The 14,455-nt window shown below is 36.7% G+C and overlaps 1 pseudogene; it reads right to left on the bottom strand.

The window, feature by feature from the left end:
* Positions 1-14,076: 14,076 nt before the first annotated feature.
* LOC145294403 (U2 spliceosomal RNA) lies at positions 14,077-14,210 on the bottom strand (annotated as a pseudogene).
* Between the last annotated feature and the right edge of the window lie 245 nt (positions 14,211-14,455).

Here is a 14,455-nt window from a genome sequence, read left to right as displayed (position 1 = left end):
GCTTCCCTCCTGACTACAACTTGGATGTCTTCAAGTCCAACGTAAACAAATTCCTGATGAACCGCCCCCTTAAGTAGACACTTTATTAAACATCCACACTAACGTACTGTACTTACAATAACCCTTATCCCTGAGTGGCTTCCGGGCTTTGATAAGTGGTGACCACCTTGTAAAAAAAAATAATAAGTAAATAGATGTTCAGGGGTTGTAATGCTAGATTATCATGATCATGTCGACAAAATGTCTACCATCTTGAACGACACGAAGAAATTTATAAAAATGGGCCCTATCGCAACTCATGGTCGTACAACCTCTTTAGAAACCAAATTCCAAAAGAAATTAATCAAGTGGATTCAAAGTGGTGTACTTCCATCGAGCATAGCTAATGAGATTAGGCCCTTAGGATCAACCCGCCCTAGATTATATGGGTTACAGAAAACTCACAAAGTAGGTATTCCCTTAAGGCCCATTTTATCTATGGTATGGTCATCACAGCATAAAGTTGCAAAATGGATTTTAAATATTTTGTAACTGGTATAAAAATATTACAGTAAATATTGTTTGAAAGATTCATTTAATTTTGCAGACTTTATTCAAAGGTCTAAGGTTATTAATAAATGTATGTGTTCTTACGACATTAGCAACCTGCTTATTTGCGTTCCGATTTCAGAGATTATAGAAATCTGAACAGATTTTTTATATCGTAGTCAGATATCGCCTCCTTCCATTTCTGAAAGTATATTCGTTGAACTGATGAAATTTTCCACTACATCTGTTGAATTCAGCTTCAACGATGTAATGTATCGGCAAATAAAAGGTGTGTTGATGGGCTCAGTTTTGGGCCTGATAATGGCCAATATTTTCTTGGGTATCCATAAAGAACAATTGCTCTCTGGACCCATGAAACCTTTGGTCTATTTTCGCTATGTGGACAAAACATTTTGCCTCTGCATTAACCAAATAGAGGCAAATAATTTTTTCTCCTTAGTTAATAAGATGCATCCCGCGTTACAGTACACTTATGAAGAAGAGTCTAATTCGTCCATAGCTTTCCTTAATGTATCGGTAACGAAAACTCCATCCAGTTACCTTACACCAATATACCGTAAACCTACACTCACGGGACTGCATAGACGTTGAGATTCATTTTGCCCCCGAAAACGTAAGATAAATTTAATTTGGACCCTAACACATCGCGCCCTTATGATGTGTTCAAAATCAAAATTGGATGAGGAATTAAAAATAATTACTGAGAACCTCTCCAAAAGTAGGTACCAGTTGGATATGATTAAGTCAGTTATACAATGTAAAATAGCGGAATCCTCTGTAACTAAAATTCAAACGGTTAATAAATGTCCAGTATATCTGGGTTTACCATGGCTGGGGACAGTAAGTGAGAAATTTGCAAAGCAAATAAGTTCAACAGTGCAACATTGTTATTTTGCTTCAAATGTACGTGTTGTGTTCTCTACGAGAACGTTAATGCCATCTTCTCGAAAAGATATTCTACCCCCCATCATAATAATAATTTTGAATGTAGTTGCAGTGCCAACTATGTGGGTCGAACAACATTAAGATTGGATGAAAGAGTCCAACAACACGTACCTACCAAGATCAGAAGTGGAACATACCAAACAACAGACGTAATTGCCAATACATATGGGTCTTCAATTACTGACCACCTTATAAAAAAACCGTCTTGTGCAGCGAACTTTAGCAGGAATTCTTTTTCAATCCTGAGTCGTGTTCACTCATTATTTTATTTAAATATCTTGGAGACTGTTCACGTTCGGTTGAGAAGGTCTTCCCTCTGTAAGCAGAAGGAATGTCTCTTGGGTTTGAGCGTGATTAGTCTCTATGATCTTCGAGTAATATAACGTTGCTGTATTCCAATCGTTTTCCCCCATTTTCCCCCATACATAATGTAACGCAACGTGATTTTATTTGTACATATTTTCGATTCCCATTCGGGTTTTTTTCTTCTCCGTAACAAATCCCTCGATACAGTTTTGAGAAAGTGAGGGCGAAACCGGTCAGCTGACTCGCCCATTTCTTTTTTCACATTTTATCTTTACCCTGTTAACTTTTTTATTTTAAATGTTGACTTTATTTTAAACGTTCTTAATTATAAATTTAAGTCTTCCCTTCATGATTGTAATATATATATATATATATATATATATATATATATATATATATATATATATATATATATATATATATATATATACTGAAATCCCAAAGATTATTGTAGATTTATTACAGTTATCGAAGTTTCTATTTCAAAGTGATATAGACCGGGAGAATGTTGTTTAAAAAAAAACCATAAGCATGACAGACTGACTAACACACCGAAGTTACTTATATAAATGATTGGACGTATCTCCAATAAGACACGTTCATTCACTTTTCGCGTTCAAAATTAAAGCGTAGAAAAACATACGGACAAAGCCACCCCTCTTCTCCAAGGACGTACGAATACGCAACTAAAAATGCATTTCCTCAAATCTCTGAAAACAACAATATTAACCTGACAAGCAGATCAAGAGGCGGCTCTCGTGGCGGCAACGACAGCGAGGGTGGAGCAAGGCCAACGCTAGAGGCAGTAGTTACGCTAAGGTTGTAGGGAGGCGGGAAAAAAGCTTCAGGCGTAACGGTGGTGCGAGGAGTCAGACTTAGAGAAATGTGTGTACTTGCAAGGTTCGAATGATATCGAGGTCTATAGCGGTGATTCATCGATTCATAAATCTCTAGATTAAAAGCAAACGCATTTATATATATATATATATATATATATATATATATATATATATATATATATAATTTACTACCTAGTTCTACCTACGTATTGAGCACTGTTGAAGTAAATAGTTAAAGTTTACGCATAAATTTATACTTTAGTATATTAATTTATGTGATTAAATGAAGTAGTTATATATATATATATATATATATATATATATAAGGAATTCACACCCTAGACGATATATATATATATATATATATATATATATATATATATATATATATATATATATATATATATATATATATATATAAAATATTTTCCAAGTTCCAAATATCAAGTTTTCTTAGTTGGTCATTTATTACTTTAAAAAAGGTAGCCATGATAATATTATTTCGTACTGCGACTAAAAAGTTTGAAAAATTATATTATTGCTGCATATTTAGTTACGTACTCATCAGATGTTTACTTTAAAAACATTAAAAAAAAAACATTATGGGCAACTTACATGTTTTATGCAACCGACACGCCCTGCCGTTCCTTCTCGTATTAAAGAGTATCGTCGTGCTTTATTTATCTTAACTTATATCAATTACTTTTTTGTATGAGAATTATATATATATATATATATATATATATATATATATATATATATATATTCGCCTAACGCCGTTTATTGTATATTTTAGTTTTTACTTTTAATTCTCATTTTCGCTCCTTCGCACTTTTACTTCAACACCTGAAGATGATTCGTGGACGAATCGAAAGCGCTCGTGACAGCAACAGTTATGGAACTTTTATTAATATTTTTTGGTTTTGATTATAAAAAGATTATACGGAAAATCGGAAAAATTTTTAAATGAATCATAAAGCAAAATGTCTCAATACCATTTTTTTAAGCAAGTCACGATTTTGGAAAATCATGAAAATCTGAAAACGTGAAAGCTTTTTTTTTTTGTTTGTTTGAAAATGGTATTTCACACCTCATTGTCACAAGAAATTCTCAACTCGCATCTAGGTAAAAATGTACTTTCGTGTAATTCATTAAAAGAAGTATCGCAAAAACAAATAATAATAATAATAATAATAATAATAATAATAATAATAATAATAATAATATAAATATATATATACACATCTATATATATATATATATATAGTACGTAAGTTTTGAAAATACTAATGCCAATCATGCTACTGAGAATTTTCCGCGTTTCATTCTCGTGAGGATTCGTCAGGCTATTGCCTTGTGAGGATTTGTCAGGTAAAGGATTCGTCGAGGATGAAATGCGGAAAATTAAATGCAAATGAATTTTCATATACTCGTACGTTTTCAAAACTTACTACCTAGCTCTACTCAATATCGAGTACTATAGAACTTAATAATGAAACTATTACATAAAATTCGTTATTTGGCCAATCAACTCTGGTGTTCTGACTTCCTTACCCCTTTCCACACCTCTTATCATCCCTCAATGACTCCCCACCATCCTTGAATCTCTTATGCCAGTCAAAAACTGATGCTCGATTCAAACAAGATGGTCCAAAGCAGTCTGAAGCACCCCATACGTTTCTATAATTTTTTTTTTCAAGTTTAAAACAGAATTTAATTGCATCTCGCTCTTCTAAAATGTCCTCACGCCCAGACTGCTTTTTTGAAATTCACTATCTGTAATAATCAGCTTTAGTAGAGTGTATTTCAGTTCCTGCTGTAGCTGTTCATTTAGACCTGAAATCATAAAAATCGGTCAGTTATCCCATATGTATAACAATAATATACTTAATTCATAGATGTGCGTGAGCGTGTTTGTGTGTGTGTGTGCGCGTGTGTGTATACGCGCGCGCGGGGGCATGTGTGTGTGTGTGTGTGTGTGTGTGTGTGTGTGTGTGTGTGTGTGTGTGTGTGTGTGTGTGTGTGTGTGTGTGTGTGTGTGTGTGTGTGTAAGCAGCAAGTTGTTAACCAAATATGTCTGATTAAATCCGATGGAGTTTTTCTTTTGTTAAAAATTTGTCTAGTGATTTTCTCAACATGGCCATAAGCAATTCTTTTGGTCTCAGCTGGTAAGCTGCGTATTGTGCCACTGAGTGGTCTTGTCACAGTTATTTTTCGAGAACTTACGATCATGTGACCTTCATCAGGAGTAGTGTTTTGGAAAAGACATTGTTCATCCGGTTTTCAGTGGAAGAAGGATAAAAAAAGTGTTTATTTATTGGAAACATGTATTATTTTTTAAATTATTAATTTATTAATTGTTGTTATGGAGTTAAATGGTAATAAACGAAAGGAACACAGGATTTTTAGGAACGAACATGTATTCACATATATTACAGGCAAAAACAGGTTGAGAAATACCATTCCAAAACTGTAGGGCGTTTGCACACGACCTCCGTGGCCGAGTGCCAATCTCTCCCGTCACCAGAGGAAGTGAGACAGTCCATTAATCCCATGGAGGGGCGTCTCGAACACCTCCCTCCCAAGCTTTTTGTTGGTAAAAGCTGTCAGTACCTCTTCCTTTTAGGGTTTACCATTAATGGCTCGGTAAACTTTCTCTTACGGAAGGACCGCCGTAGTTAAGATGTTGGTTGAGGAGTTCAAGATCTAAAGTTTCGAGTGTCTATCGGCTCATCTTCCAATTGTGGGCTGTCGCTGGTTTCAACTGATCGACATCTTCTTAGATGGTTCTGGTGACGTTTGTAAGTATATGTTGGTCCTTGAATGATATATACCATGTTACCGTCTCTCTTAGTAACTGTGTCCACATTCTAGAATAATGTGTTGTTTTTATAACTTTTGAAAAACACTCTTTCACCTGGTATGAAACGTTTACTGGGTACATAAGTGGTCACTAGTGGCCTTGACTGGGTAAGAGCTTGTCAAAAACAGATCTCAATTTCCGCGCAAACATCGTTTCTGCAGGTAAGACTTAGTTAGTGTGTATGTTGGGTGTAATTCTATACACGTGTAGAAATTGTTGAAGTGATTCGTCTGTTGGAGTCTCTTGAGCCTTCTTCAGTGCTCTTTTAAGAGTGTTCACGGAGCGTTCCGCTAGCCCATTCGACCTTTGATGGTATGGGAGAGTGGTGATATGATTAATTTTGAACGTATCACAAAAACTTTTGAACTCAGCAGACGTAAACTGGGTTCCATTATCACTTACGATGCAATCGACTACACCGAAACGTGCGAACAGTTCATGTAAGAAATTTATAGTCGTTCCAGTTGTCGGTCTTCTGCACCTCAATACCTCAGGACACTTGGTGAAATTATCGACTGCGATTAAGTAATAATTGTCCTCGAGTGGACCCGCAAAATCGATGTGCACCCTAGACCATGGCTGGTCAGTCTTCGGCCAAGGTTTAAACGTAATCAGTGGTGATTCAGCCGCAAGGGCACAGCCTGTGCACGAGTCTATCCTCTCATTGATGTCCTTGTCCATTTTAGGTCAGTAGACATAGCTCCTCATTAAACTCTTCATACGATTTTTCCCAGGATGTCCTGTGTGAACATCCCGTAGAATTAGTTTTTGGAGACATTTGGGAATCACCACTCTTTCGCCATATAGTAGAAGTGGCGTCATGAGATAGTCCATTAATCCCATGGTGGGGCGTCTCCAACAATTGTTAAATACGTTTGATAAATTAGTACCTGTATTAAACGTTATATTTGTTACATATTAACCTGTATATGCAGAAGTACTGCTTCATTTATTTTTGCGCATAGTTTTGCTATTATTATTTACTATATTTTCTTATTCAGTTTACATTTTTATTGTGAGAGATTATATAGCATTTAATAGCTAGGATTTCTGATATATTAGATTATATGTGAGACGTCTAGAGAGAGTGGTTGTTGTATGACCAATATAGTCACTATTCTCAGATTAATTATGGGGAAGACATTCTTGGAATGTGGGTAAGTGAATTCATGTATTAAATAATTTGGCTCAGGCATTAGTTTTACAAAGGAGTCACTACTTATCAAGACCTGGAGGCTACTCGAGGATAAGGGTTAATGAGGGTACAGTAGTCAATGGAATAGTATCGTAGTCACTGTTACAAGTGGAAATTTGGTAAATTGGATTATTTAGGAGGACGGCTCATCAAGGACATGTTAACGTTAGACTTGAAGATGACCACATTGTAGCCAGTTAGAAAGCAAGCAAACGGAAGAGAGTTCCACGGGCTTGTAGTTCTAGGAAATAAGCTTTTTTCATGAAATCTACATATCAAAGTGTAGTATCTGTTCTTCAGATGCTGCACTTCTATTTCTTGTTCTCTTTCGGTGGAGGAGAAATCCTTCACGACTGAGACAATTTTTATTTTTGTACCTTTTCTCCACGTTAAAAAACGACCCTGGTGTCTAACTCTGTCCCGTGGGGAGGCATAGTAAATAGGTACATTTAGGTTTAGGCATAGATAAAGAGTGGAGAAATCATTGATAGTGGTTTCAGATAGACAAGTGTTTTGTGAAAGTTTGGCGAGGGATGGGGCATAAATTTGAGCTCAGACGAGTACCTGCCATTAAAATTACGATAAAGCAGAGACAGGCTCGCAACGTCTCTTCTGGGAGAATGAGATAGCAGAGAAAAGAAAAGAGCATCATCTACGAGGTTACGAAGTCTACTTTGAACGATTTCAAGGCTGGATAAGGTGGTTCTAGTAACTCCTGCCGAGATGTTCCAACCGTACTCCATCCTTGGACATACCTGGCTCTTATATGTGTAGAGAATTGTACCTGGCTCTTATATGTGTAGAGAATTGTACCTGGATCTTATATGTGTAGAGAATTGTATCTGCAGTGAGATATCTACTGGGGCGGTAGAATGTTTCCAACATTTATCCAGCGACCTTAGCAACGGATTTGATGTGCGTGTTCCATTTCAGATCAGAAGTAAAGGTCAGAAGCCATAAGTTTGTCAAAACATGAGGCCTCTCCAAGACGAGAGCCATTCATTTCAATTGATGCCAGATCGAAACAGAGCGTTCATGATATAAAGATAGAAGCTTGGTTTTAGATGCATTAAAATTAACCAGTCACTTCTTTCCCTATTGCTTACGTGCTTAAAGTTAGAGGAGAAAGAATCAGAGAGAACTTCGTCATTTATGGCCTTTGAAGTGTTGCCATAGATGGTATTGTCGTCAGCATAAATGTCTACGAATAATCATAGGATGCGTTTTGGGAGATCATTGATGTAGATCAGGAAAAGTGTTGGGCCCGGGATGGATCATTGAGGGACTCCAGCATTAATACTGTGAGCTTCCGATTTCTGTCTATCAACTACTATTTTTATGAACCTATCAGAGAAAAATGATTTAATAATTGAGAAGACATTTCCAGCTATACCTTAGCTGTAGATCTTGTGAAGTAAACCTTTATGACATACCCTATTAAAGGCCTTTGATGTGTCAGGAGCAATTGCCCTAAAAACTAAGTCTTCGTCACGAGATTCGCTACTCCTATGAGATATAATTCGTAGCACATCTGTTGTAGATCTAGCAGAACGGAAACCATATTGCATGTCACTGATGAGTTTATTTTTGCTGGGGTGGTTTACTATTTATATATTTAAACAGATTCCAGCAACTTACTCATGACGCCTATGAGACTTATTGGTCTATACTGAGAGGAAGATGAGAGGGTAATAGTAGTATTGATTTTAATTAACATTATATATATATATATATATATATATATATATATATATATATATATATATATATATAGTATTAGTAGTAATCCACTTATTAGAAGCACGGAGAAAATGAAATTCAAAACATGACGTTAGAAGAACGACCACGTACGGATTTTCTATAAAATAAACATATGTGTTTGTGTGTGTGTGTGTGTGTGTGTGTGTGTGTGTGTGTGTGTGTGTGTGTGTGTGTGTGTGTGTGCGCGCGTAAGTGTGTGTGTGTGTGTGTGTGTGTGCGTTTTCACACATTACAATTCGGCCAAGAGAGAGGGTCTTTATTCAAGGTTGTTACGATGAAGTATACCAAAACAATGTTATGACTCTGTATAGAATATTAGATTTGCAAAGTGCAGATCCAATTTATTAAAGATATGGGTCAGGGTGATTGCGCTCAGCTGATTCTCTGGAGTCTTCATTTGCCTTCCAAAATCCGCTTTAACTTTCCGGCTTTCATCTGCTTTCCAAATCCTGAAATCAGCTGAAGGATGGCACAACTTTCTCATAAAGGATCACAGTTACTGGTTTTTATTATTATTATTATTATTATTATTATTATTATTATTATTATTATTATTATTGCTTTCAGCTTTCCGATTCACTGAATCTAGAAGATGAATTATGAAAAGCCTACCTTAAAATAATTTTTCACCAGTTGATACTAAATCTTCCTAGGCATCACCGCCTTCTCTTCACATTTCTTTCTTTATATATATATATATATATATATATATATGTATATATATATATATATATATATATATATATATATACATATATATATAGTTGTGAGTGTGTGCGTGGATATATATATATATATATATATATATATATATATATATATATATATATATTAGGTTGGTGCTAAAATAAGGCCGTATTTTTACGTTCAACCTCAAAGGATCATAACTGCTTTCATAATAAACTTTATTAATCAAAACAATAACCAACGAGAAACAAGTATATTAATCTCATTAGCATAGAATCCGGAGTTCTGGAAGCGATGATGTCATTGAAGCTCGATTCGGCCTTATCTCGGCTTTTGAAGCATTTTTCGCGCAGGAAGTTGTCGAGATGCTTGAAAAAAGTGATAACCCGTAAGCGATAGGTCCGGTGAATAGGAGGGATGAAGCAGAGTCTCGTAGTCCAATTCGTTCAGCTTTTGCAGGACCAGTTAAACAACATACGGGCGAGCGTTGTCATGGAGGAGAATTGGTCCTTTCATATTGACCAATCTCTGGCACATACATTGGAGTTTCTGGCGCATTTCGTCAATTGTCGGCGCGACTTCTCTACCGTAATCGTTTAGCCAGGATTCAAGAAGCTTTTTTACGTACAATTTCTGCTTCGTGTCCAATCACTGTACCGAACGTCGCCGGTTGTCGTAGAGGATTCATTTCCTATCACACGACAAAATTCGCTCGAGAAATGGATCGTTTTTGTTGCGTAGAAAGAGCGTAGAAAACACTTCAAAACGACGATTTTTTTATTATCATTCAATTCATATCCAACTTTTTGACTCCCCTATTTGCTTTATGTGGCGAACAACTGTTGAGAAAATTATCGTGTAGTTTTGCGAGGATCGGCTTCAATTAAGACTTTCAGATGTTCGTTACAAACCGCAGTCGGCCGGCCTCGACCATCTTCATCTTCAAGGCTCTCGTCACCATTGCGAAATTTCTTGAACCACCGTAGTGCCACACGTTCGTTAGTAGTTCCTGGGCCAAACGCATCATTGATATCACGAGCTGTCTCGGCAGTTTTTAGTTTACTTTCAACTGGAACAAGAAATTTGTGCGGATTTGAATTTTGTCCATGCTGTCGAAAATCCTGCAAAAAATGAATGAAGAGATTGAGAACGGTGACTAATAAGACGATTCGATAGAGCAAAAAACGCGCTTCAAAATGATATATAACATGGCTATATATATTAAGAATAAAAGTAACATATGTGAGAAAACGATATTGTTTTTGCACCAACCTAATATATATATATATATATATATATATATATATATATATATATATATATATATATAAAACAAACTTTGTGAGCATGTGTGTAAGTTTGTTCCTTATAGACTCCAAAACGGTTCGGCCGATTATTTTATTTGAAATTTCACACAAGTATACTTCGTGTGTCTGGGAGTGTTCTTAGATAGATTTCGTATCCAAATGCCTCCGATAAGTATCGAAAATCCATAATTTTAAAAAAAATGCGATTAAAGAAAGAACTGCCTGATTTTGACCAAAGTCACTGCGAGAGGCCATGTGAGCTTCATCCCGGTGCACTTCTGTGGGCTTCCGACTAGAGCAGACAATCAATCTATTTGATTGACGAATGAGTGAATGATTGAGGACTGACGCAAAGTAAAAACCAGGCGAGATCATTTACGACAAGAACGAGGGCTTATGTATAGTCATGCACAGACAGACTGTTTAGTTGTATAATAGCTCTTTACTCCGACTAAACTAGGACTCTCCTGGACAGGGATCGAACCTATAACTATCTAGTTGACAGTCACTAGTTTTATTATTTAACGCATATGACTGGCGTTCGCAAACGATATTTTCTAATGTCTTTTTATATAAACATTTGACCACTACTTTTGCAGTGCCGAATTTGATCATTAACAAGAGCTTCGCATATATATGTGTGTGTGTGTGTGTGTGTGTGTGTGTGTGTGTGTGTGTGTGTGTGTGTGTGTGTGTGTGTATGGTCACGAATAGGCTCCTATATGGTTGACTATTTAAAAAAAAACATAACATATAATGATAGAAGATGTATTGAGACACAAGAATAGATATGTTTGATCTGGCAGAACGATGATTCATTAAAATTGTGGGGTTTGCATTCTCGCCTGGTCCACAAAGTATGGAAATAAAAAATTTAAAAATTAAAAAAAAAAACGTTTACAAGTGTTTTTGATATAGCTGTACTTTATAATACTTTGATAAATATGTTTTGACTTAAATAGGGATGGTATAATAAAATTGTGGGGTCTGCGTTCGCGTCTGGCCTCCCTGGAATGTTAATAGGCACAAATTTAATAAAAACTTTTCATATCTATCTGCGTAAGTATACTTTGATAATTATGTTTCAGTTTGAAGAAATATGGTATAATAAAATTAAACCGTTAAAATAAATTACCACGCAGCAACAATACACTCCCAATTTAACCATAATGCATATACCCCTTAATCTCAACACTATGTTAAAAACCAGATACAATCTTATATATCATACTATATATAACAAGCTTCTCGTTATTTATTGAGAATTCAATAAAGCTTCCCCCAACATTCTATAATTCATCTTAATCTTTTTCGTCCCTAATGAACCTTACGCTAGACGCCGCATCTTCCCCATGCTACCTAGCACCTTCTCTACTCTTCTGATGAGAAGCATTAGGCTTCGAAATGCCCTGGCATAAAGAGTCCCTTCTATCCCTTAAATTTTGCCTGTATTCCATTATTCAATAAATGACCCATTCTATATCTACCAATATATAGTTTTGCGTCTTCATTTCATACTCTTGTTGTCCTATGACCCCCCCCCAAAAAAAAGCTAAATGGAGGCCATCTAGAATATATGCTGTAGAACGGAGAAAAAAAGGTTCAAGACCCTAGTGTTGTGATGTGATGTTTTGAATATAATAAACTAGTTATTACCAAAGTTTCATTTCATTCGAACAAAATACTAAGAAACGGGGCCTAATTAGAGTTGGGGCCCGTTTGGGGGGGGGTCATCCTGTATATATATACGAGGGGCGTGCAATAAGTAATACCTCTGACCCACTTCGCATAGCAGTACAGCAATGAAAATTGCCACAGTTATTAGTCTTTCTCTACATAGGAACAACCCAGAGTTATGTATTTCTCCTATCGTTTGATGCAACTATGGAGACCGTTTTTGTCCTCCAACCACGACGTGACTTCAAAAATCAAGCCTGCATCATCTGGGAAACGCTTTCCTTTCAAAAACATCTTCATGTCTAGGAAGAGGTGAAAGTCAGAGGGTCCAAGGTCAGGAGAGTAGGGAGGATGAGGTAGGATTTAATAACCACACGCCCGTGCTTCTGATCTGGCGACATGCGAGTTGTGGACCGGGGCGTTGTCCTGCAGGAGGTGGGTACCTTTGCTGATCTTGCCCCGCCTCTTGATTTTGATAGCTTCCCTTAATTTCCTCAAAAGTGAAGCATAATAGGCTCCTATAATTGTGGTATTCTTTGCCAGGAAATCTGTTATCACTACTCCGTCCTGGTCCCAGAAGTCTGTGAGAATGATCTTGCCAGCGGAGGGCTGCACCCTTGCCTTCTTTGGAGGTGTTGAGTCCAATTGTTTCCACTGCATTGACTGGGCTTTGGTTTCTGGATCATAGTGATGAACCCAGGTTTCATCCTGTGTAATTAGTCTTTTGAAAACTTTGACTCATCTTCTCGGCACATCTCCAAATTCATCCTCGAGCACTCGACGCGATCTCGCTTGTGGAATGGGTTGAGCAACCTAGGAATCCATCTGGCAGACACCTTATGCAAATGCAAATGGTCATGAATGATAGTTTCCACAGACCATGTACTAATCTTGACATCTAGGGCTATTTGGCGAATAGTAATGCGCCGATCTTCCAAAATGACAGCCTCAACTTGACGGACAGATGCCTCATCTATGGCAGAATGGGGGACGACCAGGTCTGGGAGCTGTTTCTACAGACTTCCGGCCATGTTTGAATTCACGATGCCAGCTTTTTACAAGGTCATATGATGGGGCATTATCACCATAAGTTTCTTTCATTTCATCAAAAGTCTCCTGTGGTGTGCGTCCTTTCAAATACAAAAACCGGATCACTGCTCGACATTCAACAGGCTCCATTTCACACCTGACCCTTTTCAAAAACCTGTAAAACAGAAACCACAATTAGTTCAGATCTGTAATTTGCCACATAACCCGTAGAGATATAAATCATTGCACATGCAAAATTTCAGCTAGATCAGACAACTAGATGTGGATCAGGAGCATTACTTATTGCACGTCTCTTGTATACACACACACACACATATATATATATATATATATATATATATATATATATATATATATATAGTGGTGCCAAAAAGAACGTCCGCGCTTGTTTTTCAAAAACCGCAAATTTGAATAAAATTGAATGTAACTGTTAAAACAACTCATTTGATTCGCCTTTTAATTTGACTTTTAATTGAAGTATCCTAGTGTTCACGTCAATCTAAATAGATAATTCCAAATCGAGAAAATCAGATAAGGTATAGGTTGTTTAAACGTATGCTTCTATCAGCCGAGAAAAATGAAATAAAATACGCTAAAAGTTAATGGCAAATGCTATTTTTTAAGATGCGCCAGACGTTTTATTTTTAGAACAAATTCAATCTGGTTGCAAAGCTTTAGATGTAAAAGTGACATAGAATCGGAACCGGGAGAGAGAGGAAGATAATCTTGATTGTCTAGACTGATACATGAAAGGAAAACGTGGGTGGAAAAGAACTATATGTTATATGTCACAAAATGTTCTATTTTCGCGAATTCGCGGTTTACATATATTGTACCTATTTACAATGCCTCCGCACGGGACAGAGTTAGACACCAGGGTCATTTTTTAACGTGGAGAAAAGGTACAAAAATAAAAAATTGTCTCAGTCGTGAAGGATTTCTCCTCCACCGAAAGAGAACAAGAAATGGAAGGGCAGCATCTGAAGAACAGATACTACACTTTGATCTTGGCCAAAATGCCAAGAAACGAAAGAAAATAATGATAAATAAATGAATAAATATTTGCGTATAGCGAACCCCTTCTTCCTCCAAATCAAACGTAGATCCCCGTCACCATCTCCTCCTTCATACACGACATCGCTAACAGCAAGAGTCCTTCCAAGCCCCCCCCCCCTATACACAACAACTCTTGCAACGAGAACCCCCACCACCTGCCCTCTTTCCCTTTATTCACCTCTCTCTCTCTCTCTCTCTCTCTCTCTCTCTCTCTCTCTCT

This window comes from Euprymna scolopes, chromosome 15 (genome assembly GCF_053919585.1).
Source record: "Euprymna scolopes isolate OS-2025 chromosome 15, ASM5391958v1, whole genome shotgun sequence".
Lineage (NCBI taxonomy): Eukaryota > Metazoa > Mollusca > Cephalopoda > Sepiida > Sepiolidae > Euprymna > Euprymna scolopes.
Note: the sequence above shows the minus strand (reverse complement) of the source record. Positions and strands in the feature narration are given on the sequence as shown.